The sequence below is a fragment of the Geotrypetes seraphini genome, chromosome 3 (assembly GCF_902459505.1).
Source record: "Geotrypetes seraphini chromosome 3, aGeoSer1.1, whole genome shotgun sequence".
Taxonomy (NCBI): Eukaryota; Metazoa; Chordata; class Amphibia; order Gymnophiona; family Dermophiidae; genus Geotrypetes; species Geotrypetes seraphini.
The window spans coordinates 315,375,168-315,400,968 of record NC_047086.1 but is presented as its reverse complement, the minus strand read 5'-3'; the positions used below and the strand labels follow the sequence as shown (position 1 = coordinate 315,400,968).

Sequence of the window (25,801 nt, the reverse complement as noted above, 5' to 3'; positions counted from 1 at the left end):
TTCCAGCGATCAACCACCCTTTCAGTGAAGAAGAACTTCCTAGTGTCACTGTGCAGTTTCCCGCCCCTGATTTTCCACGAATGCCCCCTTGTTGCCGCGGGACCCTTGAAGAAGAAGATGTCTTCTTCCACCTTGATGCGGCCCGTGAGATATTTGAATGTCTCGATCATATCTCCCCTCTCTCGACGCTCCTCGAGTGAGTAGAGCTGCAAATTCCCCAACCGCTCCTCGTACGGGAGCTCCCTGAGTCCCGAGACCATCCTGGTGGCCATCCTCTGGACCGACTCCAGTCTCAGCACATCCTTGCGGAAATGCGGCCTCCAGAATTGCACACAGTACTCCAGGTGCGGTCTCACCATGGATCTATACAGTGGCATAATGACTTCAGGTTTACGGCTGATGAAACTCCTGCGTATGCAACCTATGATTTGCCTTGCTTTGGATGAAGCTTGCTCCACTTGGTTTGCCGACTTCATGTCTTCCCTGACAATCACTCCCAAGTCTCTTTCTGCTACAGTTCTTGTCAGGATCTCGCCATTTAGGGTGTAGATCTTGCATGGATTCTGGCTTCCCAGGTGCATGACTTTGCATTTTTTGGCATTGAAACTGAGTTGCCAGGACCTAGACCAGTGCTCCAGCAGAAGTAAGTCATGCACCATATCGTCTGCCATTGCTTTTTTGTCTGTTGTGCTTTTGCTCACTGCATTGCACAGTTTGGCATCATCGGCAAACAATGTTATTTTACCTCGAAGCCCTTCTGTCAGGTCTCTTATATAGATGTTGAACAAGATCGGGCCCAGGACGGAGCCCTGTGGCACTCCACTTATCACCTCCGACATCTCGGAGGGAGTGCCATTCACCATCACCCTCTGAAGCCTACCTCCAAGCCAGTTGCCAACCCATTTGGTTAAAGTGTTGCCTAAACCTAAAGAACTCATCTTGTTCAGCAACCTGCGGTGTGGCACGCTATCAAATGCTTTGCTGAAATCCAGGTAGACGATGTCCAGGGACTCACCAACATCCAGCTTCCTCGTCACCCAGTCAAAGAAGCCGATCAGGTTGGATTGGCACGATCTCCCCTTAGTAAATCCATGTTGGCGAGGATCCCGCAGATTCTCCTCGTCCATGATCCTATCCATTTGGTGTTTGATTAGGGTTTCCATTAGTTTGCTCACTATTGAAGTGAGACTCACTGGTCTGTAGTTTGCCATCTCCACCCTGGAGCCTTTCTTGTGTAGTGGAATGACGTTAGCCGTCTTCCAGTCCATCGGGACGTTACCTGTACTAAGGGAGAGATTAAAGAGCGCGGATAGTGGTTCCGCCAAGACATCTCCCAACTCCCTGAGTACCCTAGGGTGTAGGTTGTCAGGCCCCATTGCCTTGTTGACCTTGATTTTTGACAGCTCGCAGTAGACGCTGCTGGGTGTAAATTTGAAATTACTAAACAGGTCTACTGATTTAATCCTTGTATGTGGTTGAGGGCCGATTCCCGGCACCTCGCAGGTGAAGACTGAACAGAAGTATTCATTTAACAGTTGGGCCTTTTCCGAGTCTGTCTCCACATGGTCTCCGTCTGGTTTTCTGAGTCATACTATCCCACCCGAGTTCTTTTTCCTGTCACTAATATACCTGAAGAAGGATTTATCTCCCTTCTGGATATTCTTTGCTAGAGACTCCTCCATGCGGAATTTGGCCTCTCTAACTGCCGCTTTGACGGCTCTTGATTTGGTCAGATAATCTATTCTGGAGTCCTGTGTCCCTGATTGTTTGTAAGAGATGAATGCTTTTTTCTTCTCTTTAATGAGGTCTGAGATCTCCATAGAGAACCACTGTGGCTTGTTGTTCCTACTCCATTTGCTTACTGATTTAACATAGCGGTTTGTTGCTTCCTGTATGGTGGTTTTCAAAGTTGACCACATTTCTTCCACGCTGTCGGTATCTGCTTTGGTTTGTAGCGCCTGGTGAACGAAGTCTCCCATGTCCTGGAAGTTTGTGTCCTTGAACTTGAGAACCTTGGTCAATGTGGTAGATTTCGTGAAACCTTTCCTGAGATTGAACCATATCATATTGTGGTCACTGGAGGCCAAAGTTTCACCCACCGAGACCTCTGTGATACTTTCTCCGTTGGTAAGTACCAGGTCCAAAATTGCCTGATCCCTTGTTGGCTCAAATACCAGTTGCCTGAGTCCTGCTCCATTCAAAGAGTTTAATAGCTTCCTGCTGCTGCCGGAAGCAGAGGAAAGCGTGACCCAATCCACATCGGGCATGTTGAAGTCACCTACCAATACTGTGTCCCCCCGCAAGGTGACATTCTCTATATCTCCATGACACACTTCCGTACTCCTCCATACTTTCTCTTTCTCTGGGGCGAAAGGGGGGAGGGCTCCTTTAACCCTCATTTGCTGAGGTGGTGGTGGCCCATCCCATCTGTGTACTCTCTCTCACCTATCTGCCTACCTAGCTAAGGTCCGCTCACATTCCCGCTGTCTTCTAACTCATCCCCTGGACCATCTTCTGTTCTTCCCAGCCCTGCTCTTCCTGGCCTCTTCTGCTCTTCCCGGACTGCTGCCTCATCTTCAGCGCTGCCAGAAGCCCCCAAGGAATCGCTGAAGAGCCACAATTAAGCCTCCTGCCTGCCCTGAGATTGCAGCAGAACCACGATCCTGCTTGCCGTTCTCCCTCACCTGGAAGTTCTCGGATCATGACCCGAAGGCCGGAAACACCCCTCTCATGCTTCCACCCAGGGCAGTCTTCCCTCCCCATCCCTCTTGGTAGGCCCGATCATCACTGGCTCTGGCCTCACAGTATCACCGAGAGAGAGCGATGGTGAAACAGCCGCAGGCAGTGTTTTACTTTATTGTGCATGCAGAGGCATGGGGGTTTCAAGTGCGCATGCGCGCTAAGGGTTTTATTATGGATGTGCACAATACAGCTTGGGATGCTCCTGCCTGCAATCTTAATGAGCTTGATTCTCTTTCCTCATTAGAACTGGAGTTGAAGGGGAAACCTTTGCTGTCCTTGAGCGGATGCTTACTTTAATTTTTTTTTCTCCAAAAAATTACCTCTGTTCTCATCATTAGTGTAAGTGTACTACTGTGACGTGTGAGTGATCTGACTTCTCCAGGTCTCATAATCTTCCCCTCAGCAGTGACACAGCCAGGTTCAATGAGTGGGCACAAGCCATAAATGGAACCAGGAGAGAAATGTGGAAAGGAGCCCCTTATTCTGTGGCTCCTCAAACTTGAATCCTTCTATTTCTTCCTAATCCTTTTCCATGGTTCTTTCTTGAGTCTTCCTCCACCAAAATACTCATGATTCTTTTCTGGCACATCTCCCTCTTTTCCCTGAGAGCTTTTTCCTTCCTCCATACCTTCCAGAAGTCCTTCCCTTCTAGTTTAAGTCCCTTGCTAGTTTCTCCCTTGTGGCCTCCTTCTTTCCTATTTTGTTCTCCATGGCTCCTCCTCCTATTTCTCTCCTATATGATATCTTTCCCTCCTCTTTCCATCAATTTTCTCTTTCCTTATTATCCCCCCCACCCTCCCCAGAAGGGCCAATCTCCCTCCTCTATCACCCGTGACTCTTCTTCCTCCTGTATTCCCTCTCGACTCTTTCTAAGCTCCTCTTCCTTCTATTCCCCTTAATTGTTCTTTCCTAACCATTTTTTCTCCTATCTACCTGATTTTTTTTTCTCCTTGGTTCAATTTCCCTTCTCCCACCAATGTCCTTTAAGATATTCTCTTCCCCTTTTCAATGGCCCCTTCCTGGGTTTGCACACTGTTCATTCATGCTGTTGTTTTTATCCTAATTGCGTATGGTTTTCTATTTGTCTCTGTAATCACATTTGTTTTATGACATCAGTCTATTTATGTTGGCATGCATTATGCACATTTATGTGATATGTTATTTATGTTTATGTTGTTATATATTTTGAATGCTGCTTTTATTTGATGTATATGTGTTATGTTTTCTTATTTAATTTGTCTCATGATTTCAAATGCTTATTTTATGTGTTGAATGTTTCCAATAGTGTCCCCTGAGTTGTTTTTTTTTGTGATTATTCTAACAAAGCGTCAACCAGACTCCAAGTAAATTAGACCCTACACTGCGGTGCAATTGCATTGCAGTAAATAAATAATAATAAATAAATAATAATAATAACAGTTTATATATCGCAAGACCGTGAAGTTCTATGCGGTTTACAATGATTAAAAGATGGTATAGAATGAGTGAACTTAAAAGAGTTAAAAGCTAGTGATTAACAGCTCTAGGGATCATTTATTGTGGAGAAAGAGTAGTGCGGGTCAGCTGCCTAGATATTTCAGGAACAGGTATGTTTATAGGCATTTCCTAAATTCCCCATAAGTAGTAGATGTAAGCAATTGTTTTAGATCTTTACCCCATAGTGTTGCCTGATGTGAGAAAAGGTGTTGATGTTTTTTGAGTTTACATCCTCTAACTGGAGGGGAAACAAAGTTGAAATATGAGCTTCTCTTATGTTTGTTAGCTGAGAAAGAGAAAAGGTCAGTTATATATTTAGTAGTGCAATATGGTGACCTGGTACAGTGGAAAATATTTCTGATTGTCAAATTTTGTCCATTCATAGAACAATTTCACTTTTCAGATTTCTAAACACAAATATAGATCAGCAATGACTTTGAACACAGAGCGCACTCACTTTGTCAAAAAGAATAATGACTGAATGAGGAATGTATTGCTGGCTTTGAGAAGTATATTACTTTTTTTTTTGAAGTCCTGATTATTAATAAACATCAGGCCAAACACAATATGAAAACAAATACGAGATCCAGAGTGAAAGCGGAGGTCAGAACTAAGGTCCGATGACAGCGTTATCCAAATCACTGCATCTGTTTTCTTTGTGCTTTGTATGTATGGTTCTCTTTGACTCTTCTACATTTTGACTGAATAAAGATAGGTCTGACTTTTATGCAGTCCGATTTCACCACTTAGGAGGTTAAGTGGTAAATATCGCATGAAGCTATGTACGTGCTGACTCCTCCCTGGACAGCCCACAAAATACACTTCTCCCTCAGGCTGGGGCTATACTATCGACCACCTGGTACGCCAGAGGGAGTCGGACACGACTTGGAAGCGGAATTGAGACAGGAGTGCAGGACTGGAAGTGTAACAGTGATGGGGGACTTCAACTACCCAGGGATAGACTGGAGTACGGGTCACTCCAACTGCACTAGGGAGACAGGATTTGTAGAAGCTGTGAAGGACTGCTTCATGGAGCAACTAGTCAAAGAACCGACGCGAGGGGGTGCTACTCTTGACCTCATCCTAAACGGATTAGGGGGGCCTGCAAGAGGGGTAGAAGTGGGAGGACCACTAGGCAACAGTGATCATAACACGATCAGATTCACATTAGAAAGAGGGACACCCATAGTTAGGAGGACCTCAACAACTGCGTTGAACTTCAAGAAAGGGAACTACGCTGCTATGAGGGAAATGGTGGGGAGGAAGCTCAGAAACATCTTTAGGATGGAGACTGTGGGAAGCGCCTGGACCCTATTTAGGGACACCCTGCAGGAAGCACAGAGAATGTACGTCCCCAATTTCAGGAAAGGCTGCAAGAACAAGCGATCAAAGGACCCGGTTTGGATGTCAATAGAAGTAAAGAGGGCGATAAAGGACAAAAAAGTATCTTTCCGGAGATGGAAAGAGGACCCAACAGAGGAAAATCGCCAGGCGCACAGGAAATGCCAAAAGGAATGCCACCGGGAGGTTAGAAAAGCAAAAGAGAAATACGAAGAGGGGCTGGCCAAGGAGGCGAAAAACTTCAAGGCATTCTTCAGTTACGTTAAAGGGAAGCGACCAGCGAGAGAGGAGATAGGGCCGTTGGACGATGGGGACAGGAAGGGAGTGATTAAGGAGGATAAAGAGGTAGCTGAGAGGTTGAACACGTTCTTCTCGTCGGTTTTCACGAGCGAAGACACATCTAATATACCGGACTCAGAGGAGCTCATGAGTGGGGAACAGGCTGAAAAATTAGAGCACATAGAGGTAAGTAGGGAGGATGTCCTCAAACAGATAGACAGGTTAAAATGCGGCAAATCACCGGGCCCGGATGGGATCCACCCAAGGGTGCTGAAAGAACTAAGACAGGAAATAGCGGGCACAATCCAACATGTTTGCAATCTATCCTTGAAAACTGGTGAGGTGCCAGAGGACTGGAAATTGGCAAATGTCACACCGATCTTCAAGAAGGGATCGAGGGGTGACCCCGGGAACTACAGGCCGGTGAGCCTGACTTCAATAATAGGGAAGATGGTGGAAGCTATGATCAAGGACGACATTTGTGAGCACATCGAGAGGAATGGCCTACTGAGAACAAGCCAGCACGGATTCTGTAAGGGAAGGTCGTGCCTAACGAACCTTCTGTACTTCTTTGAGGGAATAAGCAGTCGGATGGACAATGGGGAGCCCATAGACATCATTTACCTCGACTTTCAAAAGGCTTTCGACAAGGTGCCACATGAAAGGCTACTTAAGAAGCTGTGGAGCCACGGGGTGGGAGGGGATGTGCACAGATGGATCAAACACTGGCTGTCGGGTAGACTGCAGAGGGTTGGAGTAAAGGGTCAATTTTCTGACTGGCGGGGAGTCACGAGCGGTGTGCCACAGGGATCGGTGCTGGGGCCTTTACTCTTTAACATATTCATCAATGACCTGGAAAAGGAGGCAAAGTGTGAGGTTATAAAATTCGCAGACGATACCAAAATGTGCGGCAGAGTTAGGACCAGGGAGGAGTGTGAGGACCTACAAAGGGACCTGGACAAGCTGGAAGACTGGGCAAACAAATGGCAAATGCGCTTCAACGTGGACAAATGCAAGGTCATGCATATAGGGAAAAAGAACCCGTTGTTCAACTACAAATTGGGGGGGGTATTGTTGGGAGACAGCAGACTCGAGAGAGACTTGGGTGTGCTGGTGGATGCATCACTGAAGCCATCTGCACAGTGCGCAGCAGCCTCGAAAAAAGCGAACAGGATGCTGGGCATCATAAAGAAGGGCATAACAACCAGAACACGGGAAGTCATCATGCCATTGTATCGAGCGATGGTACGTCCGCATCTGGAATACTGCGTTCAGTATTGGTCACCGCACCTCAAGAAGGACATGGCGGTACTTGAGAGAGTCCAAAGGAGAGCAACAAAAATGGTAAAAGGGCTGGAACACTGCTCGTACGCCGAGAGGCTGGATAGGCTGGGGCTCTTCTCTCTGGAGAAAAGGAGACTCAGGGGAGATATGATAGAGACCTTCAAGATCATGAGGGGCATAGAGAGGGTGGATAGGGACAGATTCTTCAGACTGAAGGGGACAGCAAATACGAGGGGGCATTCTGAGAAACTGAAGGGAGACAGGTTCAAAACAAATGCAAGGAAGTTCTTTTTCACCCAAAGGGTAGTGGACACTTGGAATGCGCTACCGGAGGAAGTGATCAGGCAGAGTACGGTACAGGGATTCAAGCAGGGATTGGATGGATTCCTGAGGGATAGAGGGATCATGGGGTACTGAGTAAACCAACCTGGTCGTGCATGTGCAAGACCGGAGGGCTAGGACTTCGATAGGAGGGCAGAACTTAAATGGGAAACCAAGGTGGCAGGGGAGCCCCTTCTGATGATTCAGACAGGCCTTGACCTGTTTTTGGCCACCGCGGGAGCGGACTGCTGGGCAGGATGGACCTGTGGTCTGACCCGGCAGAGGCACTGCTTATGTTCTTATGTTCTCAGTATTCGCGGGGGTTAGGTGCAGAGCCGGACCGTGAAGTGTGAAAAATCGTGAATAACTTCTCGGTTGGCTCTGTCCCATCCCCCGCCTCCCTCCTGCGTCCCCAGAACCTTACTTGGTGGTCTAGCGGTAAAGCGGGACAGGAGCGATCTTCCTATGTTCCTGCCCCGTGCAGAGCCATCATCACAATGGCTGCCGTGATCAGCACTAACTGGTAAAGTGCCACTGAATGTAGTGGATACCATAACTTTTAGGTGCACCTATTTAGACCAGCTAAAACCAGGCCTAAATGCCTGTGCCTAAGTTATGTGCTGACCCACTGGTAGACGCATAACGTTTAGGAATTTCCATGAAGTGCTCATGATCTGCTCCTGGCCATGCACCCTTTTAGATCTGCGCACTGAACATGGCGCACAACATTTTGTGCAATGAGCCTACCAAGTTGTCCATGTAACTTCAAATTGATGTCAACTAGCGGCAATTAACTGCTGTTAATTGCCCATTATCAGCACCGATTAGGACAATCAATTAAGTTGTGCATACACATTGGCTATGTGCAATGACGTGCACGCACAACCCTAGGCGCCATATACAGAATTTAGGGGTAAGGGACCAACGTAATCTGTTTGGGGCATATGGGGTGACTGATGACGTTAAGGATGAGGGAGTCCCTGAGGCAATGGAGGGTTAAGTGACTTGCTCAAGATCATGAGGAGCTGCAGTTGGCTTCCCTGGTTCTCAGTCTACTGGTCTAACCTTAGGCCACAAATTGCAGATACACATTCACTGCTTGTCTGTGGAATGCTGCTCCCTTGAAAAGGCTGCTGCACATTTTGGGGAGTCAGGGGAAAGAAATTCAGATACAAGGGGGAAAACAGTTTGCATAGCAATGTGGAGGAAAACTGTATAGGGTGTCTAGGTCAGGCAATGGAAATTTAGATTGGTGAGTTCAAAAACCCCTGGTATTTTTTTAGAAGGGTTACTTGGTGGTTTTATTTTTCTAACCATGTTGTTCCGTCCTTAAAATCACCAGGCAACAAAGGTAAGAAAAATGATTTATTTCCATTTTAGTGATTAATAATAATAATAACTTTATTTTTCTATACCGCCATAGTCAACTCACTTCTAGGCGGTTCACATACAAAGAAGGCTGGACAATCAGCGAATTACACAATGTAAGAAGAAGGAAGTTACATAATAATTAGGGAAGCATAGGGAAGGAATACATGAGAGAAAGAAATTACATAATGCATAATGCATTGGGTCTGAGAATTTAGAACATCTTGGTTCTGAAAATTTACCTTCGCTGACAATATTTGCCATTGTACGAGTATAGAAGGAAATGTGAGAGGAGGGATGCTTTAGGCGGTTACAAATTTTAATTGTGAAGCCCTAATATTTATGTTTATTCAGTTTTCGATAAACTGTTGCACAGGCCAAAGCAGTTAACAAATTTACCCCCTCCCCTTTTTTACAAAAGAGTAGTGCGGTTTTTAGCGCTGGCAGCACTAGAAAATGCACTACTGTTATGTAAAAGGAGGGGAGGGGGTTTAAAATATTAGTAAAATAGAGAAAAGAATGCTATTTGATTGATAAGATAGATATCCACTTTCAACACAATAACTTCAATGTACACAGAAAACACTTAAGCCGCACCACTTATAAGTCGTCATTTTGCTCCTTTTGCATGTTTAAGTGGCTGATTTTGTAAAAACTGTACATCTGCGGAGACCTAAATATGGAGCCGAGCTCTGAAGCTCTAACTTTGGGCATTTTCATGTGGTTTAAAATTCCTGAGAGCTCAGAACTGTTTTCCCCTTCTAACACCCTCCAAACCCTCGATTGAAACGATCAGTCAGAAGCTATGTGTGACTCTGCGCCTCCAGAGGTGTAGTTAACTGCTGTGCTGGTAATATGCTGAAGTTCCACATTAACGCAACAGCTGCCCTTCCCCAGGGTGCCGTGAACACCCCCAACTGTTACCTTCACTTTAGCAGTTAATGCATATTAGTGGAAATAGGCCACTGTATTTTCTTTATTGCTCAATTTAGCATCACTGAACCCTGTAATGCATCTTCTGCTAAAGTTTTGAACAATTGTTTTTAAATTCATCAGCCTTCTTTTAACCTTAGAGTGAGAAGACTGAGCCCACAGACCTAAAGGTGACCTTTTTATAGCATCATAAGGTAAATATTGTAATTAAATTGGTAACTAACTCCCCCCCCTGTTACAAAATCACAATGATGTTTTTTTTTTAGCGCAGGCTGGAGCTCAACACTCATAGGAGCTCTATGAGTGTCGGGAGCAGTGCAGACCATTCAGGGCGCTGGCCTGCGCTAAAACTGCTATTGCTGTTTTGCAAATTGTGTTATTGTGTTATGAGTCACTTTGTTAAAAAGCATTGTTTACTGTACATTGAAATACTATTAACACATACGATAAGTGAATGTATTTAGTGTACAATACTCAGACATTCAAACATATTGGAGTATTTTAATATCATTCTCCCTTTAAATGGTTGTAGCAAGGGAGAAGTCCAATAGGCTGTTTGGGAAGTTATACAGTTTCTGTTAATCAGCAAAATGTCTTCAGTGAAAAATGGGGATAGCAGAATGAGTTAGAAATGCTCAAGTAAACACGCCTTCTAGTAAACCTCATAAATGAATTAACGGAACATTATCTGACCCATTAGAGCTTTAAGCATTTGTGCATTGTTCAGTACTGCATTTTGGATAATGTAACAGTGGTCTGCGGGTTTCATTTTATTATCAATGATGGATTATTAGGTAGTAGCAGTATGAAGAGGAGATAGAGAAAGCAAGAAAGGCAAACTATATATATATAGTGCCAGTGTTGTGCTTACAAAAGTGTGTTGGGGTGCGTAAGGATGCTTAACGCAGGCTTGGGCATGGTTTGTGTTGGAAGTGTCCTTATGCATCCTTAGGTGCCCCTTGGTGCTTCTGTAAGTGTGACACTGGCACCTATAGGCTTCTAAACTGCTGGCCTATATTAAAGGCACCAGTGTAAAAAAAAAAAAAAAAAGTGAAATTCTATAATCAGCGTCAGATTGTGATTGACACACTATCAGTGGCTGTTTCTTAAGTGACGCCAATTATAGAAGTCCCCTCCCCCGATTCCCTTAATACATATTAAAGGTGCTTTAAGCCCTAACACTGCTTGATGAATTCCCCTCTATATTGGTTTTGAGATAAAACGCAAAAGAGATTTGTTTCATTTCAAAATTAAAGCAAAACATAAAAGGTAAAATTTTGTGGGAGTGGGTCTTCCATTTTGTTTAACCCCCTCCCCATTTATAAAGTCTACCAGGCAAATAACCTTATCCATCCAATATCAATTAGAAAAATGCTGGAAACAACTACCGCTGACACTATGATCTTGTGCACCCATCTCAGGTTCAGAAAATTTTTAAAAGCATTTCTCTACCAAGACAAGGAACCAACCCTGAATTAACTGAATGGCAATTGTAAAAGCCCTTTCCTAAACTGTCTGATGCAACTCCAAGGACAAAACAAAGCCAACGATGACCTACCTGTATTCGTAACTACAATCTAATTGTAAAATAGCTGTACTGATCTACCTATACTAGCAACCATATTGAATGTCCATATCAAACTGTCCATTGTAACTTCCTGGTTAACTGACCCAACCTCTTGTAATGTAATCCAACCTTGAACTGAATTGATAAAGGCAGAATAGAAAACCTGATTAACATAACATGGCTACATTACCATGTGATAACCGATTAGTATAGAAATAGCATGTGAGCCCTTACCACTTACAAAATATGTATCGGCACTAATTTTTTAATGGCTGCATGTTAATGGTAACATTAATACATGCAAACAGAAAGACAGAAAAACAACTCATCTTAAAGTACAGACAGTCAGACAAAAAAGGCAAGGAAGGTATCTTTTCAACCAAATAAAAAAGCCTTTATTTGAAACGGTGGTTCCAACAAGGATCTCTGTTTTGGTGTGTAAGAAAATGCCTTCCTCAGGGGACACTTCAAATTCCTGCCTGAATTCAAACAACCAAAGATAAAAACAACAGACTGTGGATGTTTCTGAAAGGTGATTTTTATTCACTCTTCACAATAAAAATACAAATAAAAATCTGAATTAATGATACACGTATGATTGTCCTGACGAATCCTACACGGTCCATGTTTCGGTGAAACCGCCTTCCTCAGCCATTTTCAGGTTATATGCTCAAAGACACGTACATTGTTATGCTCATATTTTTATCTTTGTACCCTAAATCATCTGGACCCCTGAGGAAGGCGGTTATGCCGAAACACGGACCGTGTAGGGTCTGTCAGGACAATCATACATGTATCATTAATTCAGGCTTTTATTTGTATTTTTATTGTGAAGAGCGAATAAAAATCATCTTTCAGAACATCCACATCCACAGTCTGTTGTTTTTATCTTTGGATTATTTTTTCTGTGGATCATTGTGTCTTCCTTCTTGTTTTTTTTTTTTGTGTTGAAATCAATCACCGCCTGCCCCACCAATTTCCTCCTCCTTTGGCATCCTGTCCCCTGTGACATAATTTCCAGGGGTTTTTTTCTGTTTTTATTTGGTTGAAAGGACACCTTCCTTGCCTTTTTTGTCTGACTGTCCGAACATTAGTACATGACCATTAATTCAAATAATGGAAAATCAGTTATATTACTGCCGCAGCAAAAATGGCTTTAGAGTGTGGGAAAGACCCACATAAGGGTGCGCTAAAGCCCCTTTTTATGGCAGCTTAGTAAAAGGGCCTCTATGTTTTTGGACAGGAGAATCTTTTTTTTTTTTTTAAATCTTTATTCATTTTTAAACTTATAATAAGTGTGATAACATATCCATACAAATAACCATAAATATATCACTTAAAAGACTAATATATCAGTTAAAAGACTGAAAGAAGATCCTCAGACTTCAAGTGGGATTCCTCTGCCACTGGATGCCTTGGATATAATAGAGGTAATGGAAGGAATCAGAAACATCAATTTAAATTTAATGGACAGGAGAATCTAATGAAAATGGGGATGAACCAGTCTTCGGAAAATAAAATTGCAAGCAGTTTGCTTACTGACAGAAAAGGTTCAAAATACAAGTCGTAGGAAATTTCAAAATGAACATGGAAAATTTCCACGCCTATGTGTGAGCAAAATATAATTTGCAACGTATACTTCCTAACTGAAATGATGCTATTCAGGAGTCAGGACTTCACCTCCTGACAGAAAGGCTGAAGTGCTCATCCTTCTGAGCTTAAAGAACAGTTCCTGCCTCCCTCTCAGTTTCTCCACATAAACAGGTTAGAGTAATTATCTCACTCTTCCTCCATACAGCATGGTTGGTGAACCTCCCCATAGAATCAGAAAATCAATTAGGTGTGCTGCATTATCCTTCTAGTGGCTGTTAATGTAGGCCAGGAGCTAGAAGCTGAAAAATAAATGAAACTGTGTGTACTTCTTATTGTGGCCACACACCTTGTAATTAAAGTACCTCCTTCCCTGAGGTCACTGTTCAGTTTATGCTATATTTATGTCTTAATATATAGCAGTTTGATAAACCTACTAATACATAGATGTTGACAGGTAAAATACCCCTCCCCCCATCTTTTTGTTGTTTTTGTTTTGTTTTTTTCAGAGTGGAAAGGTAGTCAAATGGTTTGAGCAGTGAGGTTGATAACCAGAGAAGCAGGGTCACTGTTTATATACTGCAAGACAAAGTCCCTCCTTGAGGGCCGCAATCCAGTCGGGTTTTCAGGATTTCTCCAATGAATCTGCATGAGATCTATGTGCATGCACTGCTTTCAGTGCAGATTCATTGGGGAAATCCTGAAAACCCGACTGGATTGCGGCCCTCAAGGAAGGACTTTGAGGTCCCTGCAAGCTGAGCGGGTGTCCTCCACCTATATGCCTACCAATAAGGGGAGTGCTGTTTCACTATCATGTTTTCCATAGTAAGGGAGAAGCAAGCTCTGTAGGACTCCAGGGAACCTGCCTGTCCCTAGCGACTGAAGCACCACCCCCCCAATGGCAGCGATGCAATTGGAGAACTTCTGCTCAGTTTAGAGGGAGCAGGGCCAATGGCCAGGGTCTCAATCCCACTGCTTACTTAGAGGTTCTTTCACTAAGCTGTGGTACAAATTGGCCTTAGTGCACTCTTAAACAGTGGTGTAGTAAGGAGGGGGGGCAGCCTCCCCCCTGCCGGGCGCCGTCTTCCCAAGGGGCACCTCTCTTTAAATGTTTGCTGCCATGAACAGTATCTTCCACTTGCTGCTCACACTGACCTTGACTCCCTTTTGATGTCACTTTCTAGTCACGAGACCAGGATATGATGTCAAAAAGGAGCCCAGGCTGGTGCCAGCTGATTTAGGTACCATTTATAAAATCAGTGCCTTTAAGCATAGTTTGAAGACTTATTTGTGTAGTATATTTACGGAAGAACATTAAATTTTGTGCATGTATTTTTGTATTTGCTCCGATTTTATTTGCAGTTTTTAAAAATGTTTAATTTGTTAACCACATCAAACTGTTTGGTCTATTGCAGTATATAAATAAAATATGCTATGTTCATATCAGAAATAAGTAAACCTTGGCAAATACCAGTATATTTATAAGTGAAACATAAAAGTATTTCAATTATAGTCTCATTGGTGGAAGGAGGGGGTGGGCAAGGTGAAAAACATAAGAACATAAGAATTGCCACTGCTGGGTCAGACCAGTGGTCCATCGTGCCCAGCAGTCCGCTCCCGCGGCAGCCCTTAGGTCAAAGACCAGTGCCCTAATTGAGTCTAGAGCCTTACTTGCGTACGTTCCGGTTCAGCAGGAACTTGTCTAACTTTGTCTTGAATCCCTGGAGGGTGTTTTCCCCTATAACAGACTCCGGAAGAACATTCCAGTTTTCTACCACTCTCTGGGTGAAAAAGAACTTCCTTACGTTTGTACGGAATCTATCCCCTTTTAACTTTAGAGAGTGCCCTCTTGTTCTCTCTACCTTGGAGAGGGTGAACAACCTGTCTTTATCCACTATGTCTATTCCTTTCATTCTCTTGAATGTTTCGATCATGTCCCCTCTCAGTCTCCTCTTTTCAAGGGAGAAGAGGCCCAGTTTCTCTAATCTCTCACTGTACGGCAACTCCTCCAGCCCCTTAACCATCTTAGTCGCTCTTCTCTGGACCCTTTTGAGTAGCACTGTGTCCTTCTTCATGTACGGCGACCAGTGCTGGTGTGTGGAAAAAAAGTAAACACAGATATGTAAACAGTAGAGCTGTACATCAATAAACCTCCCCCACCCCACCCCCTTTTATGAAGCCACATTGGCTTTTTTATTGCTGGCTGCAGCAGTATTAGCTCCGACGTTCATAGAATTCCTAATTCTCTGGAGAGATGGGGATAACAGCACCAGTAGCTCTCTGAGGAGGTGGAGACAGTGGCACTAGTGGCTCTCGGAGGGGGGTGGGGGGTGGGAGAGGCAGAAGAAGCTCACTGAAAGGGGAGAGACCAGCTATTTTGAGGTGGAGGTTGGTCAGAAGGAGGACTCTTAGGCAGGACTGGTGTTAGAACTGCTGGGGAGCCCCCTATTTCTCTCCTCCCCACCTCATTCCCGATTTTCCCCACCCACCAAATGCCCTTCCATCAAGAATCTCTCTCTCTCTCTCTCTCCCTCTCCACCACCCCTGGGTCCACCCTTTCTCTTCCCAACTGCCTTCCCATCCAGAATCTCTCCCTTCCTTCTCTTCCCTAATGCGTTGCTTGCTCAATCCTAGTAAACAGTTCACTGAAATAATTGAAAGTTGCGATTTTGTTCTCTCTTCCTGTCTCTAAAACAAGATGCAGGCACTAACTTCAAACTGGAACCTTAAATTTAAAATCTGAGATTAAAAATCAAACAAAGCTTTAATGTAAGATGCCTTTTCATGTCTAAAACAGCAACAATGGAAAAATACTATATAGTTCATCACCTATACATAAGAAGAAAGCTGGCTGTTTACTTACTTGGCATTTTTTTTGTATTTATTTATCATAATTATATCTGATGCTGATCTTGTCTTGCTCGTAGGCTGTTTGTACTTATACCCTCGTCATTTATGTATGGTCTTTAGTTCATTTATGCTAACCGCATCAAACTCCATGGTGTATCATGGTATACAAATAAATTTTTATGTTACTGTATGTTATGTTCACTTGAAACAAATAGTATGTGTTATCAAAGCACATTTCAAAGAAACATTTGTCAGTTCAGTATAAATCGCTCTCCCCCCCCTTTCTCATTCCCTCTTCCTTGCTGCAGTGAAGAAAGAGAGGAAGTCAAAGCAAGGTTATAACAATATTTGGACTTAATACAGGCATTAAACTAATTCTAAGATATTCAGTTGAAGGCACAATTTACGTAAACCCAGAATATTCCTGGGTTTTTTTTTTTTTTTTTTTTTTTTTTTTTGTGGTAAGACAGAGATTAAAATGACTTCCTTAAATCTGTTCCAAGTGAGATGGCAACATAAAACTTCATTCAGTTGCAGAACAGGCAAGGCAGATTTAACAATGAGGAAAGGCCATCAATTAGACAACACTATCACAAATAAAACATCAACTATTACTTCCACCCAGTAAATAAACATACAATTACAGGCTTACTGTAAATGTCAAGAGAGACAGAGGATACAGTATGTTTTCTTAAAGTAATTTCCTGTTAGAGCAATCTCTGCTTTATATTACTGTCTTTACAACTACATTTCCCAGAATTCCCAGACACTAAAAACACAGGAAAGCTCAGAAACCAGACTTTGCTGGATTTATGACTAGAATACAGCTGGAAAATAGAAGCAAGACATTCACTTTGTGAAGCCTAAGATCCTCCACTGTATTTCATTTCCATGCATATTTGATCATTTTACCCTTATACCTTAGGACCCCTGAGGAAGATGGTTAAGTTGAAACACGGCACGTGTAGGGTCCATGCTTTTCAAGTCTATGTGGATTTTGGACATTTATATTTACATATTAACTCAATAAACCCTGGCATCATGAACATTAGTTCTGCAGTTTTCTTCCTTTTGTTTTTGGTTGCACCACATTGCTGCGGATTAGTTGGGTTTCGATTCTTGTTTATGGTATGTCTGGGGACAGAGAGTGACTGTTTCTGTGCTAATCAGTTAGGACATCTACATTGCAACATGAAATTAGTACATGAGCCCTTACTGCTTACATAACAGGTGGCAGTAAGGACTTGTGCAAGGGCAGTCTTCCCCAGGTGCAGCTCATGGGGGGGGGGGGCTCTGGTCCCTTTCCCATGCTGCAGCCTGCAATCTTCGGACTGCTGGCAGCATCAGTCAGCTGAACACGCTGCCTGTAGTAAAATAGAGTTACTATAGGATAGTAGGGAGGGGGAAAAGTCACATCTAATTGGGAGGAGGGAGGGGTAAAGAAGAAAGCTGCCAAATTGGGAGGAAGAAAGACCAGAGAAGGGAAGAAAATGGAAGAGGAGAGAGAGATGCCAGACTACGGGGAAGAGAAGCAGAGAGAGATGCCAAACCACATGTGGAGAGGAGAGAAAGAGATGGAAGGGAAGGAGATAGAGATGCCAGACCATGGGGTGGGGTTGGGAGGGAAAGAAGGAAGGAAGGAAACAGAGGAAAGAGATGCCAGAGCATGGGGGAGGAGAAGGAGTGACAGATGGAAGGGAAGGAGACAAAGATGCCAAATCATAGGATGGGATAGTGGTGTATCAAGGGAAGATACTGGATGAAAGGGTAGAGAAAAGACATATGTGGCATGGAAAAGAGGGGGGGAGGCAAACGTTACTGCTTATGGTGTGGTAAAATTGCTCTATTGGCCATGAGCGACATTTTGCATTAATTAACAATATGCCTGGTACTGCAAGTTATATTCTAGTATAGTAGGTATTTTTTTCTGTCTCAGGGAGGGCTTATAATATAACAGTTACCACCTCACACATCTAAATGGTTAACAATTAAAAGAAGTTAGACTATATACCAAAGAATTCTATACAATAAAATTAAAAGGGGAAATTTATAATTCAATTACTAATACATATCTTCAGAAAAGTTTAAAGGTTCATTTTACAATTTTTTTTAATGTATAAGATGGGGGTGTTAAAAAAATGATTAGTGTCAGGAGTCACATACGCTAGGTATGCCACTGATGCGGGCTATTATTAAGATATGTTATATTATTCCTAGCTTGTGTTATTAGTGATTAGGTCTCACTGCATCAGTGGCATACCAAGGGGTAAAGGAGCAGCTGCTCATAAGGGATGCTGATACAGGATGCTCTGGTCTTTTCCCCATGCTGCAGTCTGCAATCTTTGGGCTGCCGTCGGAGAGGAAGTTCTGGGCCAGCCAATCGCTGCCTGGCTGGCCTGGAACTTCCTCCCTGACGTTAGAATTGACGTCGGAAGTGATGTCTTGTGGGCCCGGCGCTTGTACGTGCCAGGCCTGGCTCGGGGAAGCAGCAGGGAGAAATTGCGTTGGTGGCTTGGGGTGGGGGTAGGGAAAGAATCGGGGAAGTTGAGAAATCGGCACGATGGCTTGGAGGGGCAGAGGGAGAGAGAAAGAAAGGCAGAAAGAAAGAGGGGGGCCATGGGGAGAGAGAAAGAAAGGCAGAAAGAAAGAAATATTGGCTTTACAGAAGAAGGAAGTGCAATCAGAGACTCATTAAATTACCAGACAAAAAGGTAGGAAAAATGATTTTTTCAATTTAGTGATCAAAATGTGTCCATTTTGAGAATTTATATCTGCTGTATATTTTGCACTATGGCCCCCTTTTACTAAACTGCAATAGTGGTTTTTAGTGCAGGGAGCCTATAAACGTCGGGAGTAGCGCGGGGCATTCAGCGCAGCTCCCTGTGCTAAAAACTGCTATCGCAGTTTAGTAAAAAGGGAAGGGGGTATATTTGTCTATTTTTGTATAGTTGTTACTGAGGTGACATTGCATATTTTAAAGTCATCTGCCTTGACCTCCGATAAAAACCCTGAATATAAATGATAATTAACATTTTCTCTGCGTACAATGTGCTTTGTGGGTTTTAAAAATTTTATTGTTGGTAGATCATTTTGACTTGGTCATTTTAAAAGTAGCTCGCAAGCCAAAAAAGTGTGGCACCCCTGGTGTAGAGTCTTTACCCTCCACATAAACTATTGAGTTTATCTCTTGTCTACTTGATTTCCAACTAATCAGCATCACAACACAAGCTTGCCTTAAGGATTAACGCAATTGTTGTCATTATATCCTGGGATTGTATTCTTGCCTGCCGGATGGTCTTGATTGGATTTTCATTGGACAATATTTACATTTTTATTGGACAATACATTTATTGTTAGTATTTACTGCTTTTTAAGTTATTTGTCCACTTGTCAGAATAAACTTGGTTGTTCCAGCTATTTACTCCCTTCCTTTTTGTTTGGTGGCTCTCCAGTCTTTAAATGGAGTATTGAGGTTTCTTTTTGTTGTAACAGTAGTGCATGACCATTAATTTGGAAAATGGAATATCAGCCATTTTTGTCACAGCTGGAAAATGGCCTTAAGGCATGAGAAAGACCTGCATAAAAGCATACCAAAAAAACAAAATGAAAACTGCAGGAAATGTACAAGATGCAGGCACTATTTATTGCACCATCAATGGTATACAACCTTATTACCAACTGGAGGACTCGACACGTCTGCCAGCTCTGCTCAGGGAAGAGGTAAGTGACGTCAGAGGGGTTGGACCAGCAGACGCAGTCATCGCGGGACCTTGCAGCAACTCTTTGCATCTGCCAGTCCACCCCCTCCAATATCACTTATTCAGGTTGGTTGATGGTGATGCCGGGGGAGGGCGGTATTGTCGATCTCCCGGGGAGGAGGGGGCCAGAGCTGCTGATCTTTACCGAGGGGGGGGGGGGCCCAGCACTGACAATCTTTCCCGCGGGCATAGGTTGCCAAGGGAAAAAAACACCAGGTCCTTTGTTTCTTCAGTGGGCCCCCACTGACCTAGAAGGGTGGTGGAGGGAGAGAAAGGGGGCAGGGTGGTATGGAAGGGTGGTGGAAGGAGAGAAAGGGGCAGATTCTGATGGAATTGGTGTGCAGGGGAAGAGGAGAGATATAAGGGGAAGGATAGTGGATGGAATTGGGTTGAAGGGAAAGAGGGCAGATGCTGATGGAATTGGGTGCAGGGAAAGGGGGAAGGATACTGTTTGGAATTGGGTTGGAGGGAAAGAAAGAGGACTGATGCTGATGGAAGTGGGGGTGTGGGTGTGGGAGAGGGAAGGGAAGAAGAGGAGAGGAGAGAGATGCCAGACCATTGGAGGAGGGAATGGAAGATGGATTCCAGACCAATGGGAATGAAGGGAAAGATGGAAGGGGGAGGCATACAGTTTCTGGAAGTGGCACAGAAGGACAGAAGATGAAAGGAAGACAGTGACAAGAAGATGAGGAGAGCTGAAACCAGACAAGACAAAGGAAAAAAAAAAATTTCTATTTTTTTCTATTTTTTGCTTTAGGGGACATGCATTGCTGTTTCTGTGGTATTGCATTGTATGCAGAGTCCAGCGTCTTGGTGGTTTTATTTAACCTTTGTCTACGTATTTCTATTTTATCCCCCCTTTTACAAAACTGTAGAGCATTTTTTTAGCGCTGGCTGTGGCTAAAAACCATACTACAGTTTTGTAAAAGGGGGGAGAGGTTAGTTTGTGATTATGAAGGTGTTTTCTGTTTCTGTTTGTATGAAAGACATGTTTTTTTTGTTAGCGTTGACTAGCCTTGTTTGGCGAAATGCATCAGGCATGGTTCTTGGGAGCACCTTTAATTAACCTGATTTGAATCTCCTTATTTTCTGCCAATCTTCTTTTGTTTCATGTTGGATTCTTTGGTGGACTGCTTGCCTTGTTGTTTCGTTGCAAGTTAACATATAAGGAGTGGAATGTACTAGAGGAGTTACAGATTTGATTGTTTATACATACATATGGGTTACTGTTGGTTGATGTAGAGTGAGGCAGTTAAGAGGCGTTGTAAACTTGTTTTTAATATAGACTTATATTTCAGATAGTATTACTGCTTTACAAATATTTGAACACTTTCATATATGCATGGGAAGGGTTTAGAGTTAAATTCCTGGGTAAGTAGGAGGGAAGGGAAGGAAGGGGGATTCGTTCAGAGATGTTTGGGGGTTGCATAGACGAAAAACTGTGCACTGGTATACTAATCTTTGTTTTGAATTTTTTTTAAAAAGAACTACAAGTGGAAATAAAGAAGAAAACAGATATGGGGGCGGGGTGGGGCAGGGCCAGGGCCAGGGGGCCCAGTGTACTTGTGTGCCTAGGGGTCCTCGAAGAATTAATCCTGCCCTGCCTAGGGTTACTTAGGCCCCAGAAAAAGGAGGACTATGAAACAGCTGGGTTTTACTTCCATTGAAAGTAATGGAAGTAAAATCCGGATGTCTGAATCCGTCCTCCTTTTCTGGAGCCATATGGTAATTCTACCGTCCCCCCACCCTCGACTTTGTTCATCCCATGGGTCTTCATCTTACCCCCCACCCGCCACCGACCACCCACAGACCAGCTGTGTCTTGCAGGAGGAGGGTGATATGAGGATCCATAGAGTGAGTAGGATCCGTGGAATCTGAGGTAGTGAGCGGAATTCCTAAGATCCTTAGGAGTTAAAAAAAAAACCCAAAAACAAACACCAGGATCCGTGGGGGTAAGCCGGATCTGTGCGGTCGGTAGGAATTAAAACTAGGATCCTTGCAGACTTCACGCCACGGCTGCTTTCTTATTTTTTTAGAAAGGCCGTGCGCTTTAGATCCGCGGCGGGATCCTGGTTTTACTCTCTCCCCGACCTCGCTAGCACAAGGTTCTAGAAAGCGGCGTGTTTTGAGAATCCAGGCTCTACCACTGCCTTTGTCGCGCAGCACGGCCGCGCAGCTCATTCCAATAAGGGGGCGGTGTCAGCCATTAAATGGGCTGTGGCCACGGCGGCTAAAGGTACAGGGCGCGCGCACGGCTCCGCCCCTTCACCCCAAGCCGGCCAAGGTATTAGAGACACCGTCAAAGCAGGCAGGGCGATCGGAGCGCGCGAGCCTGTCACACTCTGAAGCAGCGGCGGCAGCGACTTCCTGCAGGAAAATGTTCCCAAAGCACTGCCGGAGCCTTCCATTTCATTCATTAACTCTGGGGAAGCAACGTCGTTCTTCGACCGTGTCTGTCCATCCCCCGCCTTCCTTTTCTAGCCCTCTCCCCTCACCCTTGATGCTCAGGAAGCGGCGGACCAGCCTGGCGCCACCTGCACCGATTACAAGTTTTCACTCTAGCAGACCTCTACAAATAAATATTTATCTCCAATTTTTTTGTGCATCTATACACACGTATCTGTCCTGCTCGATACTTGCAGAATATAAATACTGATAAATATAATCTGTGTGCATGAATGTATACATAATACAATATCGATCTATTTGTTTATGGACGATTCATGTACTACCGTAGCACTCTTAGTCAAAGACCTCTGTGGACTATAGAGTACAGACACAGATCAAATTTTAAGAGCAATATAAGTATATTTCAGATAAAACGCTGGAAAGCAGGGAGGCAAAAGCCCGGGGAAACCGTCTCCTGTTCCGTGCGCGCGCGCCTCCCTCTCCGGGAGCCGCAGGCAGCTGCAGAAAATCCGTGAGGGGCAGGGGAGGTGGGGAGGTGGGGGGGGGAAGGGCATGCTGGAGCCGCTCGCAGGGCTGTCAAAAGCCTCCCTCGCGGCGCGCGCGCGCGCCCCTCCCGGCACCGCTCTTCCGCGCTCCCACGACTTCGCGAGTCCTAATTAGAAGACGCGACGGGAGGGGGAGGGGGGCAAAGAAAAAAAGCAGCCAAGGCACATAAAGAGCATCGTGGAGGAAGAGAGAGAGCGGAGTCGGCGTCAGCCCTGTAGAAGCGCCGGTGGCTGGCGCTGCCACAGCAACAGCGCTCGGCAGGCTGAGCATAAGCAGACGGAATCCACCCACGACTCCTCGCGGCTGCCGTAAGGAAACGAAACGTTCCTTCTCACTAGAGCTGGGGCAGGGATCCCGGGGTGCGGGTGCTGCTGGAGAGGGCCCGGGCAGCGCAGGGCATGGTGGAGGGACCGGCTGGCGGCGGCCGCGCGGGTAAAGAGGGGGGGGGGGGGGGTTGTCCGCGAGCGCGCGCAGGGAGCTCGTGCAGGTCTTTAGAACCTACGGCTGTGGAAGCGGCTGCCTGGCTCAGTACTTACAGGCGCTCTTCCTCACACTTTGCCCTCTCTGCTGCTCCGTGATCTCTGCCATGCTGTTAGTGTTTGCCTTGGTGGTGTTTCAGTGCTGTCCGTTTATACATTGTATTCCCTTTCTTCGCCCTTACCTGCTTTGGGAACATTGAGGAAAGCCGGCAAGGAATTTCTCTTTCGTAGTGATGCAGAAAATACCCCGTGCAATTTCTTTGGTTATTGGTGCTTAGACCAGTGTGGTATCTTCTGTTACTTAGCGGTCTGGCACGGTACTTAATCTGAACACTAAACTTTCCTTGCCAAGGACAGGCACCTGCTTGAGTTTTGCTGTAGTCCAGATGTGCTCATCGTGTTTCCCATAGCTACACAAATGGGGAAACCCTTTACTACGTCTGTGTCTTAAAGCAGCTCTTGTGTTTGGCTTGAAAAAAACATATGGGGCTCCTTTTATCAAGCCGCACTAGCGGGGTTAGCGCACGTGCAAGTTTTAATCACGCGCTAACCCCCGCGCTGACCAAAAAAACTACCGCCTGCTCAAGGCAGGCGTTAGCGGCCGGCGAGGCTGGCGGTTTAACGCGCGTTAAAACGCTAGCGCGGCTTGATAAAAAGAGCCCATGGAGTCCCAAGTTGGAGATAAGGAAGACGGTAGCGACAGATTTTATAATGAGTTTTTATTGTTTATATAGAGCAAATGTTTAACGGTACAAACTTGTTTAGAGAAAATATAGGAGTATAGAAAGATGGGAGAGTTTCTGCAGGAAATACATTTCTTAACAATATCTCTAAGCTTCTAGGCCTATTATGGGAACAACTTAAAATCGAAGGGATAATTGCATTGGCGGTTGCAAAAGATAGCTTCACGAGGGGGTGCTGAAAAGTTCTCAGCCCGACCAACTTCCTAAATTATGAGCATTATTTTTGCTGCTGTAGCTGAAAAGACTGTTATTGTGTTTTGTGAGGTGCCAATTGGCAGAAACGAGATTCTATATTTTGGACATCGTTTCAGATCACTAATGGAAGCACGTCCGTGTCATTCTCGTCTTGGTTGGGCTAAGAACTTTTCAGCGCCTGTCATATTTGGGCACCACATTCATTCTTAGGCATTCTTAAGCCCTTGAGTAGGTCTCCAATTGCCAATGCATAAAACCAGTGAATGTTTACTTATTTGGAACCTCCACAAACCTTTACGGACCTGATTTAATACCTCTTTAAAGTGATGTGTATTGTGCTTCTTTCTCCCTGGCTTTGCTTTGAAATTATACTTTACATTGTAGTCGGGCACCTGTTACTATGGGCTCCTTTTACTAAGGTGCGCTAGGGCTTTAACGCGCGGAATAGCGTGTGCCACATTGCCACGCACGCGCTAGACCTTAATGCCAGCATTGAGCTGGCGTTAGTTCCAGAAGCGTAGCGCGCGGTAATAATAAAAATTACTTTATTCTTCTATACCGCCACAATCTTGCGACTTCTAGGCGGTTTACAATCAAGAGTGCTGGACATTCAGTGAAATACAATAAGTAGATATTCAGAGGAAAAACGCTAGCGCACCTTAGTAAAAGGAGCCCTATGTCTTGTTTGTTGCAATTAAGTTGTTCTTACTAAGCCCACAATGTTCATTTTGTATCTGGAGTAAATGGACTGCACTTTTGAACTTTAATTTACTCAAGTAATACATAATAATGTAAAAGCTTGTGGAAATTTTAGTTGTCATTTGAGATAGTAGGAGGTTGTGTTTTCAATAGCCAACAAGGAAGTCTAGATGTCGAAAATAAGCTTATGCTGTACTTTGTATGAGTGGGGACACATGCTTTAATAACATGATAATCAGCATAAATAAAACCTCTTTGAACGTAATATGTTAACAGTAAATACAGCGTATAGGCTTGATATCATACCGTTGTGTGGTACTTCTCAGCTTCCTCTTTAATGGCATACAGTTAAAAGGACCCAGGGATCTTCAAAAATCAGGATTCTTAGCAGTCATACTGAAACTGGAAATCCTTCCTCTAGCATAAAAAAGAATAGTGATTAAAGAATAAAAAGCTGAAATTCACAAATGCTGGGTGCAATGTGAAAGTGACAGATATCTGTGTATACAAATTAACTAATGTGATTTTAGATTCTAAAAAAATACAAAAAAACAAAAGCTCAGCCTTGATGGTAAAGTAGATAAGGAATGATACCAAAGCAATTCAAGGAATTAAAATATAAAATATCATCGTACTGTATGTGCACAGTGTGAAAAAATTCAGCATGCTCACTTTTGCTAGAAAAGAGGTCATGGTTTTAGCAGGGATTCAGAACAATCATGAAAGATAAACAAAATGCATCAAAATTGTTTATTTTGTAAAATTTAAGCTCCCCCCCTTCCCCTTCTATCAAGTCACATTAGGATTTTTTTTTTTTTTTTATCACCGGCCACCGCAGTAAAAGCTCCAGTGGTCTTAGAATTCCTATGAGTGTCGGAGCTCTTACCGCAGAGGCCGGTGATAAAAAAAAACACCTTAATGCAGCTTGATAAAAGGGGGCCTAAGTTTGTTAGGATTGTAAGACAAGCTTTTGTAAGTGATAGAATCAATGCAGGCTGATGCCACATTGCAAAATGCTTTGACCAGGTTGAGTTGAATAAAACAGAGCACAACCTGGGTGTCAGGTTCTGATACAGGAAACTACCTGATCATAAACGGAAAATAGAAGTCTAACCTATGTCAGCGCCATCTTTTGAAAGCATTGCTAAAACAGCCAGTGTTCATCTGAAAATCAGATCTCTAGTGAAACTGACTCCACATTTGGGTGTCAATACATAATTT

General features: G+C 44.0%; 1 protein-coding gene and 1 long non-coding RNA gene across 4 annotated transcripts in view; one reads left to right on the top strand and one right to left on the bottom strand.

Moving 5' to 3' along the window:
* LOC117357109 overlaps positions 1-23,337 on the bottom strand; it is a 180,745-nt gene extending 157,408 nt beyond the window's left edge. Inside the window, exon 1 of the long non-coding RNA XR_004538769.1 lies at positions 23,126-23,337. This is a non-coding gene — a long non-coding RNA (uncharacterized LOC117357109). The remainder of the gene's footprint in view (positions 1-23,125) is intronic.
* The window catches only part of PLCB4 (phospholipase C beta 4), a 714,891-nt gene continuing 711,626 nt past the window's right edge, over positions 22,537-25,801 (top strand). For all 3 annotated transcript variants that reach the window (XM_033937395.1, XM_033937391.1, XM_033937393.1), the window contains exon 1: positions 22,537-22,772. The gene's annotated coding sequence lies outside the window, so the exon portion shown is untranslated. The remainder of the gene's footprint in view (positions 22,773-25,801) is intronic.